This window comes from Polypterus senegalus, chromosome 4 (assembly GCF_016835505.1).
Source record: "Polypterus senegalus isolate Bchr_013 chromosome 4, ASM1683550v1, whole genome shotgun sequence".
Taxonomy (NCBI): Eukaryota; Metazoa; Chordata; class Cladistia; order Polypteriformes; family Polypteridae; genus Polypterus; species Polypterus senegalus.
In genome coordinates this window covers 203,229,057-203,255,584 of record NC_053157.1, presented here as the reverse complement: position 1 = coordinate 203,255,584, position 26,528 = coordinate 203,229,057, and the positions used below count along the sequence as shown (strand labels likewise).

At 36.8% G+C, this 26,528-nt stretch overlaps 1 protein-coding gene across 1 annotated transcript in view; it reads right to left on the bottom strand.

The window, feature by feature from the left end:
* Positions 1–25,334, bottom strand: part of fam113 (family with sequence similarity 113) — a 105,886-nt gene extending 80,552 nt beyond the window's left edge. The window contains exons 1-2 of the mRNA XM_039752917.1: positions 25,081–25,334; positions 14,107–14,194 (exon numbers count right to left, since the gene is read on the bottom strand). The gene's annotated coding sequence lies outside the window, so the exon portion shown is untranslated. The remainder of the gene's footprint in view (positions 1–14,106; positions 14,195–25,080) is intronic.
* Positions 25,335–26,528: the final 1,194 nt, after the last annotated feature.

Sequence of the window (26,528 nt, the reverse complement as noted above, 5' to 3'; positions counted from 1 at the left end):
AATATGAAAAATACATCTATTAAAACCAAAACAAACTTAAACTAGTGTCTGATACTAGACAAATTAGTTAGATAAATGTCGATAGAAGTAGGTGCAATAAAATATGCATCTATGATCTATCATTAATTAAAAAGAGAACAAATTGGTATTAGTGGGCTCATTTGAAAAAGAAACAAAAAAAAAAAAAAAACCACAAACGTTAGGGGTGCGCGATTAAAACCGTCATAAAACTCGGGTCGCAAATACTTAAAGGTTGAGAAACGCTGGACTAGGATATCATACACAATCAGCATATTGTTACTGACCAATCACTTTTGCTTTAAAAATGTCATTTAACAATGAAGAAGTACAAACAAAGGTAGGTAGGCGAAGACAGTCTGCCAAGTGATGAAAAACTAAACATACTAATGGGTTTTTGTATTTATTCTATATTTATTAATCTATCTTTTTAGTTCATATTCACAAATCAATACCCCTGATATTGTGAAAGTAACCCAATAGCAGAAATATTTTAAAATTTTTCAATGTTTATATAGTTGAAATATCATTCTTTTTGTTCTTAACATCAGCCATCATACATATTGCATCCCAGGGGTTTTTCCTGCCTTACATCCAAACCTGCTGCAGTAGGCTCCAGGTTCCCAGTGATCCTGCTCTGGATAAACAGGTTTAGATAATGTACATATTATTCTTAATCTCAAATGCTGTCTGTCATTTTGTGCCTGTCCATACTCTTCCTGTTACCCTACTCTTGCTCTGCATATTATGGGTTTACTGTTCTTATGCATGGGCTATTCAAGTCTCACTGTCTCTAACTTTCACACATCATGCTTGTTTTTTTGTTTCCCTCAATACAGCTAGGTGAAGTCTACACACTTATTCAAGTCAACAGCCTTGTTCCTAAGCCCCTGTGATTTTCATGGTCACACCTGTCAGAACATGGCGCAGTGGTAGTGCTGCTGCTTTGCAGTAAGGAGACTGTGGAAGATTGTGGGTTCGCTTCCTGGTTCCTCCCTGTGTGGATAGCGCTTGGAGAACTGAGAAAAGCGCTATATAAAATGTAATGAATAATTATTATTAACATAGCAGATTCTGTTTTCTGATTTTTATATCTTTTCAGGCCTGCAGGTGGCAAAATTCTGTCTATAAACTGTATGCGCCTGAGATGGAATCAGAGATCAGTATTACTGGTAGAAAATAAAGCCCAGTATAATTGTTGTTAGAGCAGGATATGTTCTGTGCTGTAGACATTTAGAGAGTAAAAATCCCTCAAACCTTAAAATTTACCTAAATTTCCTTACAAATTTGCACATTTTGTGCCAACAGTCAGCACTGATTTGTTCTGCATAAATGATATAGAAAATATTTTAAAAATTATAAACATTTTCGTCAAATTGTTCATATTCAGATTGTGGTTTTGATTATGCTTGTTTTTATCAGACAAAAACAAAAGTAGATAGTAAACCAAGTAGTGTAGTAAGCTTCCACTAACATTAAATTCATATCCAAATCTGTTAAGTGTACAGTTCTGTCTGATTGTGACACAACTAAACTCCATAGTTTCATGCCATAATTATTTTATATATATATATATATATATATATATATATATATATATATATATATATATATATATATATATATATATATATATATATATATATATATATATATATATATATATATATATATATATATATATATATATATATATATATATATAAATAAAAATAAAATAGAAATGTCTTTGTCAAATAAAAACTAAACTGAATTTCCAAGTATGGTCAGAAAAAAAATATAGAAATAAAAACTAATACAAAAATGCAAAAACTATAACCACCTTGCACCATCGTCTCAGTCACATTTAGCACTTTTTTTGTTTTTAATAAATAACTTAGGCTTTGCATGAAATGACTGCTTGAAGTCTATTATGATGTATAGACATCACTAGGCCTCAAATGCAACCATCTACAGCATCTGCTTGTTTGGGGGACTTGTCCCCTTAAGTTTTCCTCAGTACATGGATTGTAAGCACGTTTTTAAAAAAACCTGCCATCTTGGTCATTCAAGAATTTTTCATTTTTAAGCAGGAACGCCTGCGTGGCCTTAGATAGTATGTTTGGAAGGTACTTCATCCAGGGGTGCAGAAATCCAACGCCCGACTTGTCCGACACTGGTAAATTGACCATCGGACAAGCGTGTTTTTCTGTTTCAGTTGTCCGCGGACAAGTGCAATTTTCTGGAGAAAAAGAATTGCATGTGCTGTGCAGGGCACATTTTTACCACTACTTTCAAATTTTAAAAAGTTGGGTACGTACTTCGTACGGAAACAGTCTACTTAGGTATGTTCTTCATGTCTCAAATTGGTATTCAATATTGTTTACAAAATGACTGCTGATTTTTCAATGAGGAATCACTCTTGTGGTCTTACATAAGTATTTTACCCTACTATTTACACACTTGGAGATGCGGTCATTTTTCTTCATGCCGACATTACGATGTAATTTGATTTTTCATTATAAATCGATAACTTTTATATATTGATAAAATTCATTTTTTCTACATAAAATGCGGTCATTTCACCTACAATGCAATTGTTTTCTCCACATAAAGCTTGTTAGGCAGTAAATCTTTCCTGAAATTTGCAATTTCGCATAGGTTGTGATATATTGAGGAGTTAAATTTATCGCGTGACATCAATTTTGATGAGCTGTCTGTCTATAGATCGTTTTTGATTAGAGAAATTCATATAAAACAAGTTGGTTTTGCGCTTTCAGTTTATTAAAAATAAAGAAGAAAACATTCTAACGGTTTCCAAATGTTATGAAATATCAATAAAAATCTTCACTTAGATGCTTTTTTTTCTCAGACAACATTGGTAATATTTACTTCTTTGGAAATGTACCAGCTTGCGGAATTTCGAATACGTCATTAGGAATTACCTGCGTAACCCATAATGCACTGCGGTAAGCATGTTGTTCTCGCTATATGCGTGTTGGTAAAACTGAAACAAGTAGCATCGCAGATGAGAAATGGATCATTGTTTCATTAAAACTGGCACAACATGCCCTGAAAAACCTACGGGAGTGAATTAAGGCCACGGTGAAAAAAAATACGGACACAGTGAAGACAAAAAAAAAAAAAAAAATATATAAATAAAATGTAAATGTTGAGATTAAAGTCGACATTTCCACTTTATTCTCGTAGTTTAATCAGTAGAATGTCACAAACTAAATTTCATCTTTAAATGAATGTTTCATTTACTAGATTTTCTCAAACCCCATCATAAATTAATATAGCACATTAAATGCTTTATATTAAGTGTTCCCCGACCCAGCTGTTAAATATCTGTGCGCTTCTTAAACTGACTTCCTCTTGCACTGAGGAAGCGCCGGCAGCAATCGCCGCACATTGACTTCATGATATTCCTGCTCAATGAACATTCAAAATACTAACAAATACTTGATCTTTTTCACGATGAAATGCATTAAAGCATTATTAAACATGGGTGGCGGGGGGCACGGTGGCGTGACTGTAGTGCTGCTCCCTTGCATTAAGGGGTCCTCAGGTCTACGTTCAGTGTAGGGAAGCTTATGGCAGGTGTGACGAGGCTCCAAAAAACTGGATATTTGAATGGGTATCGCACAGGTTTAACTGAAATATTGTGTAATTGTTGGATTCGTGATCTGGAGGTCGGAGACACGAACGCAGAATTCAATGGATGTTTTCTGTAAAAACAGCACCCCCCACGATAGATGAAAATCCGCGAAGTAGAAACCATATGTTTGTATGGTTATTTTTAGATATTTTAAGCCCTTATAAACTCTCCCACACTGTTAACATTATTAGAGCCCTCTAGACATGAAATAACACCCTTTTGTCAAAAGTTTAAACTGTGCTCCATAAGACAGAGATGACAGTTCTTTCTCACAATTAAAAGAATCTATACTAATAAAAGGCAAAGCCCTCACTCACTCACTCATCACTAATTCTCCAACTTCCCGTGTAGGTAGAAGGCTGAAATTTGGCAGGCTTATTCCTTACAGCTTACTTACAAAAGTTGGGCAGGTTTCATTTCGAAATTCTACGCGTAAGGGTCATAACTGGAACCTATTTTTCTACATATAATGTAATGGAGTTGATTTGGAGATGGCCGTGGGGCGGAGTTTCGTGTGACATCATCACACCTCCTACGTAAGTACGTAGAGAACAAGGAAGAACTCCAAACAGCGATGAGCACAAAACGCCATTTCACAATTGAGAAGGCAGAAAAACATTATGAAGCAAATGATGCATACAAGCATATTCATAAGTACAGCTACTGCGGAAACAAAGCACGGCGTGAACCGTAAGTTTATATTAAATTAAGTTCATAGACAGGCTGCCACTAGCGTTTGTAATTTAGTGCCTGCCCATATAAGGCCGTCCATCAGCGGCAATCCAATACAAACACTGCCGGTAAATATTCACGTGTGAAGGACTGTGCTTATGCAGAGGAAGATGAGATGGTCAGGGTGGTGTTTGGCACAAACTCATTGAAACTGCGAGAGAAACTTTTAAGTGCGGGTCTTAGCTGACATTACGAGATGGCACCAGCACAGCTGGGAACCTTCGATGCAAGAACACCAAGCGGCTCACGTGAACTGACGCAGTGCACAGACAAAAAGCAACAGTTCCAAAGAGTGCTGAACAAAAACCGAATTACACAATTGAGAAGGCAGCAAAAAAATATGAAGCGTCTGATACATAGAATCATATTCATAAGTGCAGCTACTGTGGAAACAAAGCACACGGTGGAAAAAGTGAATGTCCGCTAAAGGAAGACAGTGTAAAAAAAACGTGCATGCAGTTTGTCACATCTCAGATAAAGAGGAAGACGAGCTGTTTATTGATGCAGTAAGGAACTAATCGATGAATGAAACCTCTTATCTTTACAACGATTGACAAACACGGAATGTAACTTGAACACAACACATCGTACAAATACGACCTGATTGAAACAAATAATGATAATCAAATCCTTGATGACAGCAACATTCAATAACACTCACAAAACAATTACTGTATATTGACAATCATGTTACGTTATTTTTAAAATGTTCCCTTTTCTTTTTCATAACTTCTACTTCTCCACTGCGATACGCGGGTATATATATAAATGTATATATATACCCCGATCTACAGTACATACTCTCGCATAGACAAGCCACACGCTGTGGCGCAATTGTAGAGTCTTAAGCCTCTAATGCCGACATTCGAGGTTCGATTCCCAGAGGGATGCACTGAGTATGTATGCGCTACCGATTCATTTTACCTTCGCATCTCCTTGGTTTGGGGCGTATGAAAAATATTAGGTTAAGCAGAATCATGTTACGTTATTTTTAAAATGTTTCCCTTTATTAGCACAAGCACAGCTGAGAAGCTTGATGCATGTACTCCATAGCGTTAAAAATAACGCATTTAATCACACTTTCAATTCCAAGCAAGCGGAACTTTTGTCAATGCATGATTTCCTGGTACATCCATTACACTGATGCACACATCACAGCTACAAAAATGTTAGAGTCGGAATAAAGCGTTCCTACGACTGATCATTTCGACTTCCAGCGAAGCCTTGATAAAAGCATGGTTTTGTGCACACTGAAAAGCAAGCAAAATTAGATGCATTACAGAAAGCGGACTTTGTGGCTCTTACTGGGGATCATTGGACTTCGTGACCGTTAGTAATTCTAATTACATCTAATTACAAAATGTTCAATGATCACACTGTTTTAGCCTAATGTACAAAATAATTTTGGCTAATGTTACTCAGAGTTTAAAGATTAAGTTGGTCAAATTACCTTTTATGTTTCTGACTTATTTTTTTAAGAAGAAAAACTGCACTTTATGTTGAAATTTTGGTTATTATTATTTAAAGACAATACTATTCTGAAAATGTACTTAAAGTACTTAAACTACCACTTTATTTTTAAGTCTGCCCAATTTTAACCAGGGATGATATTTTTGTTTCTGTTTTGAATTCAAATGCAGTTTAAAGGCTTTTTTTCAGAAATTAAAACAGCTTCAGTTTACAATATTCATGTCCATGTCTATTATTTGATTCTGTCGCCCACTAAAACACTTTTAAATTAAAAAAAAACATTTGCGATTTGGGGCAAATTTCGTGTCACGATCAATCAAGATTAATTCTTACACAGCCTCTAATTAATTGGATTAATTTTTTAATCGAGTCCCACCTAATATATATATATATATATATATAATATATACATATGTATATATGTATATACATATACATATATATACACATATATATACACATATATATATATATATATATACACACACACAGATATATATAAATAGATAGATATGACAACAACACTCACTATCAATGACAAAACAATTACATTAACAATCATCTTACGTTATTTTTAAAATGTTTGCTTTTCTTTTTCATAACTTCTTTAACACACTACTTCTCCGCTGCGAAGCGCGGGTATTTTGCTAGTGCAAATATATATTCTCTTCAAAGGAGTGCGCAAGTCAGGAGCAGAGAATTTCAGAGAGAGAGAGCGCTTGCTCGCTAAAAAAAGCAAACAATCAAAAAATCAATACATGCTTTTGTGCTTTTAAGTATGCCGAATCACAGCGATAAAGCGGCATTTTTTTTTTTAGAGGAGCGTCCGTATCTTCTAGGCAAACAGCCTCTGTGCAAACAGCCCCTCTGCTCACACCCCCTCTGTCAGACAGAGAGAGTGAGAGAGACATAGAAAAGCAAACAATCAAGCACCGGCACGGGAAGCATATTGTATATCATTGAGGAGTTTTAATACGTAATACTTGCTCTGATTGGGTAGCTTCTAAGCCATCCGCCAATAGCGTCCCTTGTATGAAATCAACTGGGCAAACAAACTGAGGAAGCATGTACCAAAAAGTAAAAGACCCATTGTCCACAGAAATCCGCGAACCAGCGAAAAATCTGTGATATATATTTAGATATGCTTACATTTAAAATCCGCGATGGAGTGAAGCTGCGAAAGTCGAAGCACGATATAGCAAGGGATCACTGTACATGTTTAATTATGCCATCGATTCAGAGGTCTAAGCTTATGACTAGTTTTAATTTCACAAAGACGTTTATCGTGTGGTGATTGGTTATGTGCAGAAAGAAGGAGGATAGGAACTGGGGGTTTAGTACGTCAGATAGAGACACGAGTCTAAAAGTAAGAAAAAAGGTTGGTTCAATTGAAAAAGTGTTTTCTAAAGCTGAACACTCAGAGGTTGAGCGTTAAGCTAGGCTGTTCAATACTGCTTCTTTAGAGGAGTTTGACCCACGACCAGCTGTGGAATTCTGGCTGTCACCTGGCAACAGGCACATCACTCAAAAAAGCCTGAAAAGTCGTCAGCATCCACTTCTGCAGGACCATCAAGCAGCTAACCATGCAGTGCAGCTCAAGCAGAAATGAACAGCATTCAGCCCATGCTGTCTGAGATGGTAAAGATTCTTTGGGGGGGAGGGGGGGTAAGATGTTGCAAGACAAAAGCTTAACATGGCAGAAAATGAATCAGGACAGTGTTCTGTTATGTAACTAATATATGAAAAAAGTACTAGTGCAGCTATAATGAAGGCATTGTTTATTAGCCAGTTAAAATAAGGGAATCTTTTATATAATGTTCTAGAGCAAGGTGGCAAAATACTACTCCCTGAAAGAACTTTCAGTTTTAAAATGGCAGGCAGCTTTGGTATCAATAAAAGAGATCAGAAAAAATAAACTATTTTTCACTTTCGTTATTTGTTTATGGGCAAGTGAATTTAACTGGCGGACAAGTGGATTTTCTAAGTTTACTTGTCCATGGACAAGTAGAAATAAATTTGATTTCCACACCCCTGTCATCTTGAAAAAATAAGATAACCCCAATGAGTTTCGGGGCATTTACTAGAACTTCAGCATACAGGATTCTGTACACCCCAGAATTCATTGTGCAACTGGTGTTAGCAGCTACCTTAATTAATGAGGATAAATAAGTGTGATAGTCCTTTGGCAGCCATACATGCCAAACCCATTACACCCCCACCACCATGTTTAACAGAGAAGGTGGTATTGCTTTGGATCTTGGGCAGATCCTTTGTCTCCACACTCTGCTCTTACCATTACTCTGATACAGCTTCATCTTTGTCTTGTCTGTCCTCAATACATTTTTTCCAGAATTCTACAGGCTCTTAAATACTTTTCAACAAACTCACTCGGTAATCCTCTTTTTGGAGCCAACTAGTGATGTGACCAGACAAACCGACAGCTTTTCCCTGATATGAATATGCTTCTTAGGGAAATTTATTTTTGTTAACCTAACAAGGCAAACTACTAGATCAATTTCACTTTACAGCTGCTAAAACAAGTTTGCAGATTGCTGTCTTAAGCAACATCAGTCTTTTCAAACCAAACCTCCTCTATGCGAGTGAGGATGATCCACATCTTGCAATTAAATCTAACATAGATTGTGAGGCTGTTTAACCCCTGGTGCTGTTTGCACATTCAGTTTTAGGCAGCTAGTCTAGCTTCACTTGTGGTGCGCTGATTGTGCATGCACATAAGGTAGTCTTTCTGGTTAGATTACATGAGACAGAAATCATGGACTCTCAAGGCGGGTTTGTTTTTTGCAAAGTGAGTGATATACTTGATAATTTTGGCTTGCACATCATTAAAACAAGATACAGTATTATCTTATACGATACACATTCCGAATGGCATAAATAAGATGCTTCTAAATATTACAAGCTGCCACATTGTTCAATTTCAAAGTACTTGTCTGAAGCAAAGCTTAATTTTAAATTAAGGAAAAAACCTTACACTGATTGCATTAATTGATAGTTACATTGCACATAAAGTCTGAATCAATCATTTACTGTACTACAGGTTTTTACTGCTAAATAAAACCCCTCTATAAATATAAAAAATGCATATTTTTTTACAGCGTGTCAACTGAACACTAATTCTTGAGGTATAATAAATTTGGATTTTAACTATGCAGTACTTGTTTTTTTACTAAAATGTAAACTGTATAACATAGTAAAAACCCTTAAAGGCACATTTCAATTGTTTATAAAATGCTTATCAAGAAAATAAGTCAAACATACTTAAGTTATCAGGTAAAATAACAACATGTCTATTGTTTACAGTGTAGCAATTTCAAATGCTCTCTCCTTTTTCTAATTGAGCAAGACCTGCAGTACTAAAACACAATCCTGCAAACTGTCCAAACAGTGTCCATTTTAATTAAGGGACAAAATAAAGGTCTGAATTAAAATTAGCGTTTCTTGCCATTTGTCTAATTGCATGATTGCATTTGATTTTTCCCCAGCTTACTACTTCATTTTCTGCAATATAAAAGCTAACCTTCTGGTCTTCTCACCATTTGGTAAAGTCGTCTTTGCAGCTTTCAGATTACAGGAAGTTTGCCAAAAGGAAAACACACACAAAAAACATACTAGCTAAAATACTGCAATGTAAAGGAACACTACAAGTAAATTAATATAAAGGCTCAGAAAAGCAAGGGCTGAACAAAAGTTATGGACAATTTACCAATCATTGAATGAGTCTTAAGTATTGACAACCAGCAAATTTAGATTGGCAACCAACAATCTGAGCATAACCAGCAGTAAATACTAAAAAGACAGCAGAATTTATGAAAATGTCATATTATGGGAATATTGTATCATAAAGCCTGCGTTGTAATTCAAACTGTCTCATGCTTTGTGACAACTTTGGGTTTTAAAGAGGAAAAAAAAATAAAAAAGCTTTTATTCAAAGCTCTACCACATTAGAATGTGCAACATACTTCATTATTTCTTAACACGTGTAGAAGTAAAGAGAATTGCACTGACTTAACATGCATTATATGAAGGAATGAGCACGTGCATCTGCTAACATGCTTGAAGGGTGCATGTTCACTTCAAGATGCTTAAAAAGTAACCTGGTTTACAAGAATTTGCTTTCAAAGACTTTGATGGCAGGTCAAATTGGTTGTATTTGGTAAGAAATGTATTTTTAGTATTAATTTGAACGTGTCAACTAGCAATTATGAAATGTGATCAAAATTAGCATCCCTAACACAAATTTTTGCCCCATTAAAATATAACTTATATGAATGTTCTGATGCTGCAGCATAAAATATTCATATTTAAGTCATTCTAAAAAAGGGTCCCACTTTCACTCTTAAAAAAACCTGTGAAATGTGGTACTGATGCATTCATACATTTTTATCATTAATTTCCATAGAGTTACACAATATACATTAAAATTGTGATTACGATAATGGCTACAAAATACTAAAATCACAAAAAATTTTGATCACTTTATTTTATTTAGTACTCTGATCCTATTGTAGGTAGAGCTTTCCCAGTTACAGACTGCTCTAAACACAAATGTGTTGTAGCAAATGACATTGTTTACGTGCAAATGCATTGGCAAATCTAAGGGACTTGCCGAGCATGACTATACAGGCAACTGTGCAGAATGTATTTTTGAGAATGTAATCCCAACATTTTTTTTTTTTTTTTTAAATAAAGTGTTAATTTCTTTTTCTGCAACCGTCAGAAAAATGGAAAAAAGTCATGTTGAACCTAGATCACCCAATGCTTTTTATACATTTCAGTATCAAATTGAAGAGAATCATTTGTAGCATGAAAATGCTTGGTTTTCAAATGAGTTTTTTTTTTTTTTTTTAAAAAACAAAGCACAAATCTACAATTTAACCACATAGTGCACAGTCTACACTAACATGTCCATATCGAGCAGTCTATTGAAAGCAAATTCACATAAGCAAAATTCAGTTACTTCTGTTATCAAAATACTATGATTCGAACTGCGTTAAATCAAGGTTTTCAAAAATGATCAACTAGGGTAATAGATGTCATCCCCCTCCATGACAATGACAGACAGAAAAGGAAATGGCTGCGAAACAGGTGAAGGTTTAAGCAACCACAGCTAATCTGTGGTAAAACAGAACTACAGAAGGATGCATAAGCATGTTGGCAAACCATATACTTTCCTCGTCAGCAGGTTTGCTGGTAACTGGGAGAACATAGTGAGGCCTTCTATCATCAGTAACTGGACCAAAACTGCAGTCCCTTTGGTCATATAGGCTATGCTTAGCAACAGTTGAGTATTCTATGCAATTTATGCTAAACTTAAAATATGCACTGTTGGGGTGGGACTATAAACTGATAGAGACATTGTGAATTATTCTCTTGCAACACAACACTGATTTTCTGAAGTCTAGTGCTGAAATTTCAACAGGCACTCTCAACTGGTTCCTTATTTTTGGCCTCTATGCTGTCTAATCATGTCCTTGCTTCGTGGATCACTGGTGAGGCACTAAACATTAAAAAAAAGTAACCGCGCCAAAGCGATTACACTGGAGAGATGGGGGCTAACCAGAACAGATCAAATGAGGAAAAAACAAGGATGCTCCCTCTTACTTCAAATCTAAAATTGAGGAAACACTTTTGAGTTTTCCATTTCTAGTAATTAAAATCCGAAGACCATGCTATATACAAAATTTGTTTAACAAAAATAAACCAAACTAGACTGGCAGCACAATGAATGTACAGAGTCACCAGTCTCATCACCACCTTTTGGAAAAGCAGCTCCTACTCTATCTGCAAGTCAGCAGATGTGGGACAATGTTTTAAAACAAAACTCTTTTGCCGCACCAAGGGCTATGGATATTGAAAAAGCCATCACAGGTTTCATTTGTAAAGAACTTCTTCCTAATATTGTGGTGGTGAATGAGGATTTTTAGCAAGATACACAAAACATTAGAACCAAGATATGCAATACCTTGTCCAACATTCTTTACTGAAAAATCAATTCTTGCATTATACACAGAGACAAGGGTGAAGGTGGACAGCATATTACAAACTGTGAAAAGTGTTGCACATTGCATCACTATAAAAAGTGCATTTTATCAACAAGGGCCAATTGATCTGCAATGTCCTGTAAACTATAGCAATGTATAGGGGTCATACAGGTACCCACATGATGGAAGTGCCCACAATACATATCTTCAAACAAAAAAAAAAAAAGCTGCAAATGTATCAAATGTTCATAACACAACAGTAACATTCTTAAAAAGGTTAAAGAGATGACGTTTGCTTAAGCTAACAAGCATCTTGTTTACTAAACAATTTTAAATTGGGTTTTTCTTTTGCCAATTTAAAAAAAAAAATGTAAGCTGCCTCACTTAATCTCACTGTCCAATCTAAAAAAAAAAAAAGTGTCCATTTTAATTTAAGAGGACAGTGGCCAATTGATTGGAGCCTCCCTAATGGCATGATGCCTATGCTGTTTTAATATTGCCATATCTTACAGTTCATTGCCTAACAAGATGCAAATACCGGGTAAGCACTCCGAACTTGTAAAGTATTCCGATAGTGATGCATTCTCCCAACAATTTGCTGTATGTGTACACTAGCACATGACAATGGCAGAAAGACACAATATCTAAATTTAAGCCTGCAATATTACATTTAGAACTTCTACAAGATCAGTAGTTTGTGTTTAATGGGGCTGTTATATTAGCCAAAAAATATGAGTTGAATACATTCAAACTGCACACTATCAAAAGGGAAGCATTAGCACTGCCATCTTGTTTTGGTCACCCTGTCATACCAGACTACAGTCATAAAACTGATCAGCCTGTTAAGCACAAGAGCCAAAAAAGCAGGATCATGACAGTATCAAGTCAGGGTCTGCACAATCAGTTTGCTTCGTTTTCTACAGATGCAACAATACTTTAATAAAGATGGCCTGAATATTTTTAAATCACACCTCAAAAGTTCTAGGTGATATGTCAAACCAGTTGCCATGTAACACAGACTAAAATTGTGGAAAAACCACACCAAACAAAGTTTTACTAATGAAAATATTGAGCTAACCATTCAAAGTTATGAAAAAGTCGATTGTGGATGCGAATTGGAACAAGTATAACACTGCAGCTCTGCATTTTGTATCTAGAATAACAGAGTAGAGCGAAACCACCATTGTTTTACAATGAAATGTTAGCTTTAGCCTTTGAACAACACCTTTTCCAAATACATTATATTCAAAATATTTGACCAGAAAGCCCTAATGTTCACACGATCTAACATTTGTTATTTTATTCTGTGCTTTGATGTTATACACATAGAGCTCATTAATATTCCAATGTTCAACATTTTTTCATATTTTAGATTTTTAAATGGAGTGGTGGGGATGACTGATTTTCAGAAGTAAATTATGTAGAACTAGGTTATATTTACATTTCATAATTTGAAGATTTACTGTATTACCAAACCCGTGACACACAAAATTAGTGTCATACTGTAAATGGTTCCACACCAAACTGGTAAATCCAGATTATATGCAGTTGGCAACACAAAATATACAGCAAATTCACTACAATGCTGTTAATTGAAATAATTATTGCCCTTCATATTGTAAATGCTATTAATTTTGTAGTAATTGTGCACTCCTAAACCATTGTAAATATTTCATTCAACAGAAAAACTTCCTAAATCTGATCAGTGGACTATAGGAATGTTTATTATAAATGAAATTAAAGGTTGTTAGACAAACCTTAAAAACCTTTTCTATTTAACATGTTCCAATTTTGCATTACTTGTAGTTTGTGTAATGATTAGTAGTAATAATCCTTAACTATAGACATGAATTCTGGTACGGCATCCAGCCAACAACTAGATACCAGAATCCAGTTGACAATAAATTAGCAATCCTCATTTTTCCACATTACAGTACAAAGCTAAATAGGTTGCCTTGAGGTCTGTCAGGTTTATTACATGACTAGTACACACAAAAACCAACCACAAGCTACCACACAACATGCAGTGGTGTCTAAATGGATTTAAAGTGCAGACTGCTTCAGGGCACAAAGTTTACATTTTATTAGCATGTTAAGAATTTTTACTTCTAAACTGTTAACATTCTTTCACAATAAACACCTTCAGTTCATACATGACTGAATCTCTGTATATCAGACAGGTAGTTAAAAGAAAAGTCCATCACAGACAGTTAAAACAATTACACGAAGAGACAAAAACCTTACCAAAACAAAAACTTCCAATTATCAGCTTTAAACGATTTTATATTTTTCCTCCATCCTCGTGTTTTTAGAAATTGTTCTGTGGTAAATCCTGAAAATATAAAACAAAAGAAAACCAAACAAACTCCTTTATGTTTGACTAAAAACCAAGCTTAAAGGGGTGAGGAAGCTCAGTTTTTCAAAAAAAAAAAAAAAAAAACCACACCACACCATTCTATAGCACTGCTGGAAAAGCAGGGAGTGAAAAGTACAGTAACATCCTGATAAGCAAGGTATTTGTCCTTGCTGAAGCAAAACAAATTAACTCCAAAAGATACAACTTTGCCTTCTTTCTATAAGAGACTTTGATATTTTCGCAGTTTCAAATGAGGTCAGAGAGAGTACATATGTATAAATGCTTCTATTTTTTAAAATTCCTGTTTACTACATAACAAACCAAGCTTAAGCACAAATCACACAAAGTATAGTTTAAATAAAGCTGGAAGACAAGTTCAAGACTAGCTTTTGGTAAGAAAATTACTGGTGTTGTAGAAAATGTTAGGTCTCAAAACTGTACTTCGATGAGGAGCTGTCAAGAGTATAAAAGTTTCTGTTAAAGATCCAGAGCATGCATGTATAGTGAAGTCTATAAAGACCGTTCTGGGAAAACTAGGGACCACTATTTGGCCTATGGTTGCCAAAAATATGAACCACTTTAGCGATGTACTTTGAAAAACCACCTGTTGCATGACATTTTGTTCACGAGTTGATAAATTTTCCATAAGTCAGATTAAAAACAAATTGTATTAGTGTTTCAGGATTACATCGATGAGAACAGCAGTGGGTAGTCCCCCAAAGCCCACAGTCTTCAGTACTGTTTCAATATGTGAATTTTATGGCATGGAAGAGAATAGAGCAGATGATTGCAAACACTTCCCCATTTCCTACATGGCCTGGAGCTATATTATTCAGCCACTGAAAAAGTGGCAACATATTCTTAAGGGTGTTCTGTTCAAAGTATATACAGACCACCGTGCCCTGGCATGGGCTTTTAACTGCCCCAAGACCTCATCCAGATTGACCCAATAGGTTTTTAGTCTTCAACTATTACTCAGAGTGTTTTACTGGAAGGGGTGTGGAAATGTGGTATCAGATGTGCTTTCCCAGATTCAAGAACCACCAATAACTTCTGCTGTGGCACTTTTATCAACTCAATGGACAGACCTACCTCTGGACCTTCAACAAATAGTTAGAACTAGCCATCCTGCGGCGTACCATACGCCACATCAGGCCGGTTTTTAATGATTTTTAAACACAGGGAAAAAAAACACTAACATTTGAAAAATTGGTAATGTAATAAATCAGCAAGAAAAGCAACATTGTAACAATGCACGAAATGAACCAACACACAATCGTCCGTGACTGAAAACTGGCGGACCGCCATCGCGCATGTGACCACCTCCAACTCGTCACTCGAGTCGTTGTCTTTGCACAGTCCAGATGCACCCGAGACTCACGTAGACTTTCCATGTTGCTGCAGGAGCATCTAAGACAATGCATGTTTGTTGCGGATGCAAATTGCTGGTTGTGCATCATAACCGAAAGCTCAGTTTTTAAAGACTGCTTACTTCATTGTACAATAACCTCAGTTGTAAAGAATTGTTTTAAGGATCCCATGAGAAACCCCGCGTAAACCGTTTTACACGCTGCATATGGCGATTCACCTCCGGCGTGGCTCCTTCCTGCGTGCACCATAGGTGTCTTACTTGTCGGCGGCTTAGTGAATCCACGCCTCTTCCAGCGTGCTTTCCATGGGGGTCTTGCCTTAGTGAATTAATTTATATATATATATATATATATATATATATATATATATATATATATATATATATATATATATATATATATATATATATATATATATATATATATAAGAAAAATAAAAGGATTATTAGGAACATCATACTAATACGCGTTTGACTCCCTTTCGCCTTCAGAACTGCCTTAATTCTACGTGGCATTGATTCAACAAGGTGCTGAAAGCATTCTTTAGAAATGTTGGCCCATATTGATAGGATAGCATCTTGTAGTTGGAGATTTGTGGGATGCACATCCAGGGCACGAAGCTCCCGTGCCACCACATCCCAAAGATGCTCTATTGGGTTGAGATCTGGTGACTGTGGGGGCCATTTTAGTACAGTGAACTCATTGTCATGTTCAAGAAACCAATTTGAAATGATTTGAGCTTTGTGACATGGTGCATTATCCTGCTGGAAGTAGCCATCAGAGGATGGGTACATGGTGGTCATGAAGGGATGGACATGGTCAGAAACAATGCTCAGGTAGCTCGTGGCATTTAAACGATGCCCAATTGGCACTAAGGGGCCTAAAGTGTGCCAAGAAAACGTCCCCCACACCATTACACCACCAGCCTGCACAGTGGTAACAAGGCATGATGGATCCATGTTCTCATTCCGTTTACGCCAAATTCTGACTCTACCATTTGAATGTCTCAACAGAAATCGAGACTCAGACCAGGCAACATTTTTCCAGTCTTCAACTGTCCAATTTTGGCGAGCTCGTGCAAATTGTAGCCCCTTTTTCCTATTTGTAGTGGAGATGAGTGGTACCCAGTGGGGTCTTCTGCGGTTGTAGCCCATCCGCCTCAAGGTTGTGCGTGTTGTGGCTTCACAAATGCTTTGCTGCATACCTCGGTTGTAACGAGTGGTTATTTCAGTCAAAGTTGCTCTTCTATCAGCTTGAATCAGTCGGCCCATTCTCCTCTGACCTCTAGCATCAACAAGGCATTTTCGCCCACAGGACTGCCGCACACCATTCTTTGTAAACCCTAGAAATGGTTGTGCGTGAAAATCCCAGTAACTGAGCAGATTGTGAAATACTCAGACCGGCCCGTCTGGCACCAACAACCATGCCACGCTCAAAATTGCTTAAATCACCTTTCTTTCCCATTCCGACATTCAGTTTGGAGTTCAGGAGATTGTCTTGACCAGGACCACACCCCTAAATGCATTGAAGCAACTGCCATGTGATTGGTTGATTAGATAATTGCATTAATGAGAAATTGAACAGGTGTTCCTAATAATCCTTTAGGTGAGTGAAAATATATTTTTTATATATATAATTCATTTTTACCCTCGCACCCCCTTGGTTTGGGAAGTATGATGAAAAAATATGTGGTTAACACAGAAAAACAGACCACCAATTGAAGCTTTATGAATAACAGATACTTTATTCACCATCAATAATTGTTTTGGTAAAGCCATACTCAGTGTAATCCTCCTTACATGTTATAATTTTATATATAAAACAATTATTTTTAAAATGTTTCCTTTTTTCTCCCCATAACTTTTTTAAACACACTAATTCCCCGCTACAAAGCGCAGGTATTCTGCTAGTATATATAGATATCTATCTATCTATAGATCTCTCTATCTATATCCACACACACCCCATCAGTTCTGTTTGTCAGGAGGCATGGAATAACACCGAGAATTACTATATTGCTGTGAGCCGTCAAAATTGGGAGGAAACAAATACAGTGATCCCTTGCTGTATCGCGCTTTGACTTTCGCGGCTTCACTCCATCATGATTTTATATGTAAGTATATCTAAATGTATATCATGGATTTTTTGCTAGTTTGTGGATTTCTGCAGACAATGGGTCTTTTAATTTATGGTACAAGCTTCCTCAGTTGGTTTGCCCGGCTGATTTCATACAAGGGACGCTATTGGAGGATGGCTGAGAAGCTACCCAATCAGAGCACGTATTAAACACCACGTATTGATTTTTGATAGTTTGCTTTTCTCTGTTTCTGTCACTCTCTCAGACATTCTCTGCTTCTGACGAGGGGGTGAGCAGAGGGCTGTTCACACACTGGCCTAGAGGATACGGACGCTCCTCTGGGGTGGGGGGGGGGTTGGGAAAAAAAACAAACAAAAAAAAAAACACAAACACCTATCTTCGAATTGCTCCCTTCCAGCTGCTTTATTGCAGTGCTTCGCATACTTAAAAGGTCCAAACAGCACTTATTGATTTTTGATTGTTTCTCTGTCTGACATTCTCTGCTCCTGATGCACACTCCTTTGAAGAGGAAGATTTGTTTGCATTCTTTTAATTGTGAGATGGAGCTGTCATCTCTCGTCATGGAGCACAGTTTTAATCTTTTGAAAAAAAACAAATGTTTGTTTGCAGTGTTTTAAAGTCCGTCTCTACAACCTCCTGGGTTTCTGTGCAAATCTGTGACCCAAGCGTGACAATATAAAACGTATGGTTTTTACTTCGCAGATTTTCCACCTTTCGCGGGGGGTTCTGGAACACAAACCCTGCGATCGAGGAGGGATCACTGTACCAGATTGTCCCTGAATTTGGGCTGGGAGGTAGAAACCACAATTCTATATCACGGTATTTTTCAAAATTATACCAGTTTCACAGTATTCAATGGTATTTCCCCCCTCCCCCCCCCCAAAGCTGTAGACTGGCTAATAACAACCTATTCCACCGTCATGAAAATTTTACAAAACACATTTTAATGTGCACACAAGTATTAATACAGGTTTGCATTGCCCCATAAGGTGATAGTTTTAAGGGGTGGCACTAATGAAAAGAATGAATCACATTGCATTACAGTTGCAGTCAAAATATAGAACCTTTTTATTGAACAAATTTTGCAAACAACTTAAACTATACTTTTGACAACATATTTTCAACCATTCAAAGAGGTATTTAGTAAAATTTTCAGAGGTGCTTGTCAAAAGTTGTACTGCACTGAACATGTCTTAGAAAAGGAATACATAGTAAATATTTTTTGTAAACCAACTACACTTTGTTAATGTTAATCTCTGTCCACTGACACTTTAGCTATATGGATTGGAATGGTGTTGATTATCTTAAACACCTATACAAAACCTATATCATACAAATGTTCCATATCTATCTATATCTACATAGCATCTTGAATATTTTTACAATATGATGTTCTAAAAAGACCTGTGGAAAGACAAGTGTTTTTATTCTATTATATAATTAGAAAATAGTATCTGGATAATGGAAGTATAGATTACTCAAATGTTTAATATATTCTGAAGTATTGTAACAGTCACCCCTTCGGTCTCGAAGTTCCACACAGTTCCATTTTTAAATCTAAAATCCATTTTTATGCGTTAATTTCATCCGTGTTCCCTGCACTGTGGAAATCACAGAGCCCTACACAAGTCACCTTGGATAAAAGGCATCAGGTAAATAAGTAAATATTGACTCATCATTGGGTTCACCAACATCAAGCTAAAAGTCTCCTTAGCACATCCTGGTGCCCTGGAGGACTTTATACCCTTCAAGAAATTGATGCAAGGTCATGGCCGATTTCTATAAAGAGTCCTCGGCATTAAAAGGGCAACACGACCTTGGCTTCAGCTGTTGGATCCTGTATTCCCCCACGCCCCAATCAGCAAAAAGTTATTCTAGCCTTTCAACCACCACCTGTAGCCTTCTGATGGACCCAGAACTGTCAATAGCCTTAAACTGCGGAGAGCCAGGCAAATGAGGACATACACAGTGAGCAAGGCTTAAGTGTTTAGTGCATTTATTAAAACCAATCCAAAGTATTCAGTGTTCAACAGTGCATTTCAAGTTCTTCAATGAATAATCCATAAAAGCAAACTGAAATGTTGAGGTTGAAATCCAATAAAAACAAGGTTAAAATCTGAAACTGGTTTCTTCAGTTAACAATCACAAGCCCCAATGCCTCTTCTTTAAATGTGGCGTTTCCTTAGTTTATCCCATCAGGACCTAGTAGCATGAGGAGTAGGGCTGTGTATTGGCAAGAATTTTGCGATATGATACATATCATAATATATGGGGTTACAATTTAATATAGTGATATATTGCAATACTGTAAGCAATGCGATAGTTTTCCTAATTTTTTTTTTTTTTAATCCTATCATAGTATGAAGAACACACCACTATATGCATAAAATCCGAGTTAAAAAAAAAAAAAAAAAAAGTTTACTTTTTTATGCAATCAGAACAGTGGGATCTGCAACTGCATTTATCACAGTCCTTAGAACTACAGACATCATAGCAATACCTTTTGTGCAATTTGAGGAAAGGAATGAACATGTTACTATATCACTTAAAAAAATACTGTACTTATTGATCCTGCTTCAAAGGTTCACAGTATGCCACATTACATTTCAAGTAGTTTATAAGAAAATGCACATCATAGCACTGTAATGTGAACAAAGGAATAAACATTTGTTTACAATATATCAGTAAAAAAGTGCTTGCAGGATTCTTTAGGCAAACAATTGAGAAAATAAAAAAAAAAAATCAAACAGTATTACACATAAATCCAGACAGCGAGTGTGTGTGTGTATATATATATATATATATATATATATATATATATATACACACACACATACACTGTGTGCACAATTATTAGGCAAGTGAGTATTTTGACCATATCATCATTTTTAATGCATATATTCCAACTCCAAGCTGTATTAACTTGAATGCTTATTGGATTTAAGCACGTCAGGTGATGTGTATTTGTGTAATGAGGGAGGGTGTGGCCTAAGGAGATCAACACCCTATATCAAGGTGTGCAGAATTATTAGGCAGCTAGTTTTCCTCAGGCAAAATGGGCCAAAAAGAGATTTAACTGACTCTGAAAAGTCAAAAATTGTAAAAAGTCTTTCAGAGGGATGCAGCACTTTTGGAATTGCTAAGATATTGGTGTGTGATCACAGAACCATCAAACATTTTGTTGCAAATAGTCAACAGGGTCGCAAGAAACGTGTTGAGAACAAAAGACGCAAATTAGCTGCCAAAGATTTGAGAAGAATCAAACGTGAAGCTACCAGGAACCCATTATCCTCCAGTACTTTCATATTCCAGAGCTGCAACCTACCTGGAGTGCCCAGAAGTACAAGGTGTTCAGTGCTCAAAGACATGGCCAAGGTAAGGAGGGCTGAAACCCAACCACCACTGAACAAGAAACATAAGTTGAAACGTCAAAACTGGGCCAAGAAATATCTGAAGACAGATTTTTTTCAAAGGTTTTATGGACCGATGAGATGAGAGTGACTCTTGATGGACCAGATGGATGGACCTGTGGATCAGTAATGGGCACAGAGCTCCACTCCAACGTGGAGGTGGGGTACTGGTATGAGCTGGTATTTTTAAAGATGAGCTAGTTGGACCTTTTGCATTGAAGATGAACTCAAAATCAACTCCCAAACCTACTGCCAGTTTTTCGAAGACACTTTCTTCAAACAGTGATACAGGAAAAAGACCATGATTTTTATGCAGGCCAATGCTCCATCACTTGCATCGAAGTTCTCCACTGCGTGGCCAGCCAGTAAAGGCCTTAAAGATGAAGGAATAATGACATGGCCCCCTTCCTCATCTGACCTAAACCCTATCGAGAACTTGTGGGCACTTCTTAAACGCTAGATTTACGGGGGAGAAAAACAATACACCTCTCTGAAGAGTGTCTGGGAGGCTGTAGTCACTGCTCCACAAAAAGCGGATCGTCAACAGATCAAGAAACTGACCGACTCCATGAATGGAAAGGCTTATGACTGTTATTGGAAAGAAGGGTGGCTATATTGGTCACTGATTGATCGATTTATTTTTTTTTTGAAATGTCAGAGATGTTTATTTGTAAATTTTGAGGTGTTTGTTTATTATTCTCACTATAACAGATAAAAACAAACAAGTGAGATGGGAAAATTTTCATTTTTCCTTTAGTTGCATAATAAATCTGCACACTAATAGTTGCCTAATAATTGTGCGCACATATGTATTCCCCTGATGATGTTCACACTCACATTTCCGTTGTGAAACATTCAGGTTTCAGGTTTATTAACATTTTGGATTGACTGATAGCACTGTGTTTGTTCCATATTAAAATTAATCCTCAAAAATACAACTTGCCTAATAATTCTGCACTCCCTGTATACATACATACATACATACATACATACTGCTTTAAAGGTTCACATTCTATTGTAGTATGAGGGACATTTTAAATTTTTCAATCTCAAGTGGTTAATAAAAGAAAATGCATTGTCCCTGTAACATCCAACATCATATTTTTTGCAATCTTTAAAAACAAAAGTAACTACTGTATATCTGCCTATATCAGTGAAATTTAAAAGTGCTTGCAGGATTCCTAAAGAAATTAAACAAATGTAAGAAAATACATATTGACAGTGAACATTTTCAGATCTTACACTTGGATTGCACAGGATATTATAGTCTGCATGTATGTCATTGCTTATTTTTATGTCAAGGTTTTTGTGGAGGAAGATAAGCTGCTCAACATGCCCAGCTTTCAGAACACTTCTCTGCAGTAACAATCGCTTGGGGTGGAGACGAGAGATTCCAGTACCTTGATTTTTACCTCCTCATACTACTTGGGTGCAGCGATGTGTTTGTCGGGAGGGTATGGTGTAACGAGGCTCCATATTTCGGAAGGCTTAGTCCTCTACAACACTCCGAGGTAGCAAATGAAATGGAGTATTGACCGAGTTATTGTTTGCCCAAGTTGAGGTTGGTTTGCTAACTTCAGTATGTGAACTTGTTCCATTAGCGAGTTGAGATGGACCCACTTTAACACTTGCCATTTGCTGCTCCTTTATCTGTACATTAGAATGGTGTCTTGCTAAGTCTGCTCTCAGATTCGTTGTGTTCCCCAAATATTTGATTTTGGCATGGCACAATTTGTAGACAGCATGGCTCGTCAATCTCCTTAATGCCTTCTTTATTGTCAATGACAAAATGAGCCCCCACTTCCACTCTTTACGCTGCAGGGGCCGGTCTAACTCCTCTGGATTCAGACATCGGTTGTCGTGTTGCTAGTCAGCTCGGTTTGTCACTGCACAACCCGCGAGGACTGCCAGATCCGCAAACCCGAGTATTGAAAGCCTACATACGTCAACCCTTATGCCATTTCCTGTCTCAATTTATGTTGTTACGTCATCTGTCTTGCGATCGGGGATTCAAATGCAAAATGAACTGTATGCCTTGAATCTTCGAATGTAAACTAGTAATTAAAAATGATACACTATCAAAAAACATAATGCAACACTGAAGTGTTGAAGTGAAGTGCAAAACTGATTGAGAGAGAGAGATTTTTTTTTTTCTTCAAAATACAACTGCAAAATCCTACAGCACGCTCCCTTTAGAAGAAGGTTGTACCCTAACAAAAGCATAAAATACGGTATTTTATCTGTTTAAAAAAAAAAGAGAAAAAGAAGGTTTAGAACTGACTCTGCCGTTTCCTTTACCCACATAAAATATTCGCTTACAGTTAGAAAAAACACGAGGCGCCACCACTTAACAGAAAGTAAATACCTACGGGAAAACTTGTAGGCCACTGCTTACAACTGCACATCACAGATTGTAATCATTAACCACAGGAGTGGCACAGGGGACTATCCTTTCCTCTTCACCCTGTACACATAGGACTTTAGTTACAAGTCAGGGATGTGCCACATGCAGAAATTCTCAGGTGACACTCTTATTGTGAGGAGAGAATTTGTTTTAAAGGATCTGGGCCAGTAACCCGAAGGTTGCCAGTTCGAATCCTAGCAGTTGCAGAAGAAATGCTACTCCTTTGGGTCCTTGAACAAGGCCCTTAACCTGCAGGCCATCTTTATGTGCATTCAGTGCCTTAAGTCTTACAACGAAGGGATATGTTCACTGACAATTATGATTTAAATTCGAGATATTACAATTTAAATTGTCCAGCTCCCCTCTAATTGCAATCGTTTATTTTGGTGAAGCTGCATGCCCATACATTGAAGAACCAAACCACTAGCCTAGCCCCCCCAAAAAAAAGTAAAATCATATACATTTTATACATAAAGACACCTTAGCATGACACTTTGTTTATATTCTGGGCTCTACGCCTTAAAAGAATCTAACATCGCTCGCACAATTCTCACCTGCAAGTCAGCAGCAGAAACGGCGCTTTTCTTGCTACGTGCTAGCCATTCCTAAAGGCGAAAAACTTAAGAGAACGAAATTTGGACCATGCACTGATCCGTAAGGAAAGGTATTTGCTAGTATTGATTTATGGACAAACCTTGATCGTGAAATGTCAGATTTTGAAGTCTGATTGAAATTACTGCCTGCGGAGAGTGAATTGAATACAATATCTGCCGCACTTGTACTATTTGAAATATCTGAACAACCTAGCCTATGATTACCTCAACACCGATGTTATCGTTAAAAGTTTAGTTTCAACGACAATACTGGCATCAACAAAAATGCAACATCAAAATACAGTACTAAGTTACTATAAACACAACACATCCTATCCAGATTTTGTTTATTAAGAAAAACCCGGCAGAGTCACTTATAACAAGTTTTACACCAAGCCTTATTGAACAGGAAACAAGCAACCTTGTTTAACATCTCCAATTTCTGAGACAAGTGGATCAAGCTGCTATTATACTCGCGTATCAAACGTTCTTCTTAGATGCAGACGAACTTACAAAAATTACATCGAAATAAGATTATTGCACATACGAACCAGACTTTCACTTTGTGTTTCACATTTCGCCCGATTCTTTCCTAGAACTGTCATGTTGGCCAACAGCCCAATGGATAAAAATATGCGTCCATTTGTTTATGATTATAACGAACAGATGCAAAGTCTTTCAAAATACAACTGCAAAATCCTACAGCACGCTCCCTTTAGAAGAAGGTTGTACCCTAACAAAAGCATAAAATACGGTATTTTATCTGTTTAAAAAAGAAAAAGAAGGTTTAGCACTGACTGCCGTTTCCTTTACCCACATAAAACATTCGCTTACGGTTAGAACAAACAAGAGGCGCCTCCACTTAACAGAAAGTAAATACCTACGGGAAAACTTGCAGGCCACTGCTTACACCATTTATATATACAGGACATGCAAAACTTACCAGTGCGGTTATTTATCTTTGAAGTATGAAAGTTATATACTCACCCAAACGATTTCTTGATCTACGAAAAACGTCACTTTCCCGACGAGAGCAACTTGTCTGAAGCCAACTAAAAAGAACAGTCTGCTCAGCGGAAATTATCACATATACAACGCACTGCTATCGCGCTTTCTTCCGAAGAATACGTCTGCGGTTTCGTTTATAATAAAATTACCAAAGCCACCAATACAACTCGGGTCGCGCTTTAATTAAGCCACACGTGTACGTAGGTCTCGTGACTCGAACGTCCTAGCGGGAAGGAGAACAACGCTCATGGCTGATTAAGCCCCATTTATACCAGCAACTTTAGTCGTCGTCATCATCATTGTGTAAGTCAAAGAACTATTCATTGTTTATAGCATTTCTGTTTGGTTTCAAATAGGGCACTAGGGAAGTACTCATTTCTGCCGATAACGTTTGATGTTAAGGACTCACCGTCATGAAAAAGGCGCCATTAAACGGCACACCTTAACGTCATTTTGTAACAGATCGTAGAGGGAACGGCGCGTGTGTACCGTTCGAGCAAACGGCTGTCTGGATTACGGAATCGTATTCCTGCTATTTAAAATATACATAGTATGATATTTTTGTATATAACATTATTTCTAAAACATCTTGCAGGTGTGTAGCCAAGTGCCTACAAATGCACAAAAATTACAGGCACACATTTAGTTTTAATCATGTTCACGTTTATTAAATTTAGTTCAAATGTTTTAACATAGGAATAGTGATAGTGCAGAACTAACATTACTGTCACAGGGTCTGCATTGGTTTTGCATGTACTCCCTGTGCATTTTTGGACTGATGATTGATTATTATTATTAAGTGTGCTTAACTGTGGGTTTAATTACCTATTTTAACATTGAATACTTGAAATGTGTCAGAAATATTTCTCAATTCATAAAATACATTTAGTCTTTAGTGTACTGTGAAGTCAATAACGTCCATTCCCTTTTTCCATTCCCACTTTGAGCTCCTGAAGATTTAAGGTTTGAACACTAGCCTGTGGCCACCAGATCACACAGTTTCAGACTATCAATTTGCATATAACTGGGTTAAAGCTAAGCACATACTTTACTTGTGGGTTTCTGTTACTGGATTGCAAGCCGCACAGCAGGCCAGTGAAGTCATGTCCATTCACTAAAATATTGGTAGGACATAAGAGATGAGCTTAAAGCATTTTTTGATGCATTCTAGGATATTGGTAGTACTGATTGAGTATGGCATTATTTCAGTGCCACTATTCTGAGCGCACGTAAAAAAAGATTGCAAGTGCAAGTGTTGCATTTTGAGGAGAAATTTATTTTGAGCGTACAAAAGCTGAATTTGAGTGAACAAAATTCATTGCTGCGTGCAAAAAATGTATTTCAGTGTTTGCACTTATCCATATACACACACACAATAGCACCCCCTCTCGCTCAGTTTTTCATTTTGCGCTTGCTGCAATGTGTTG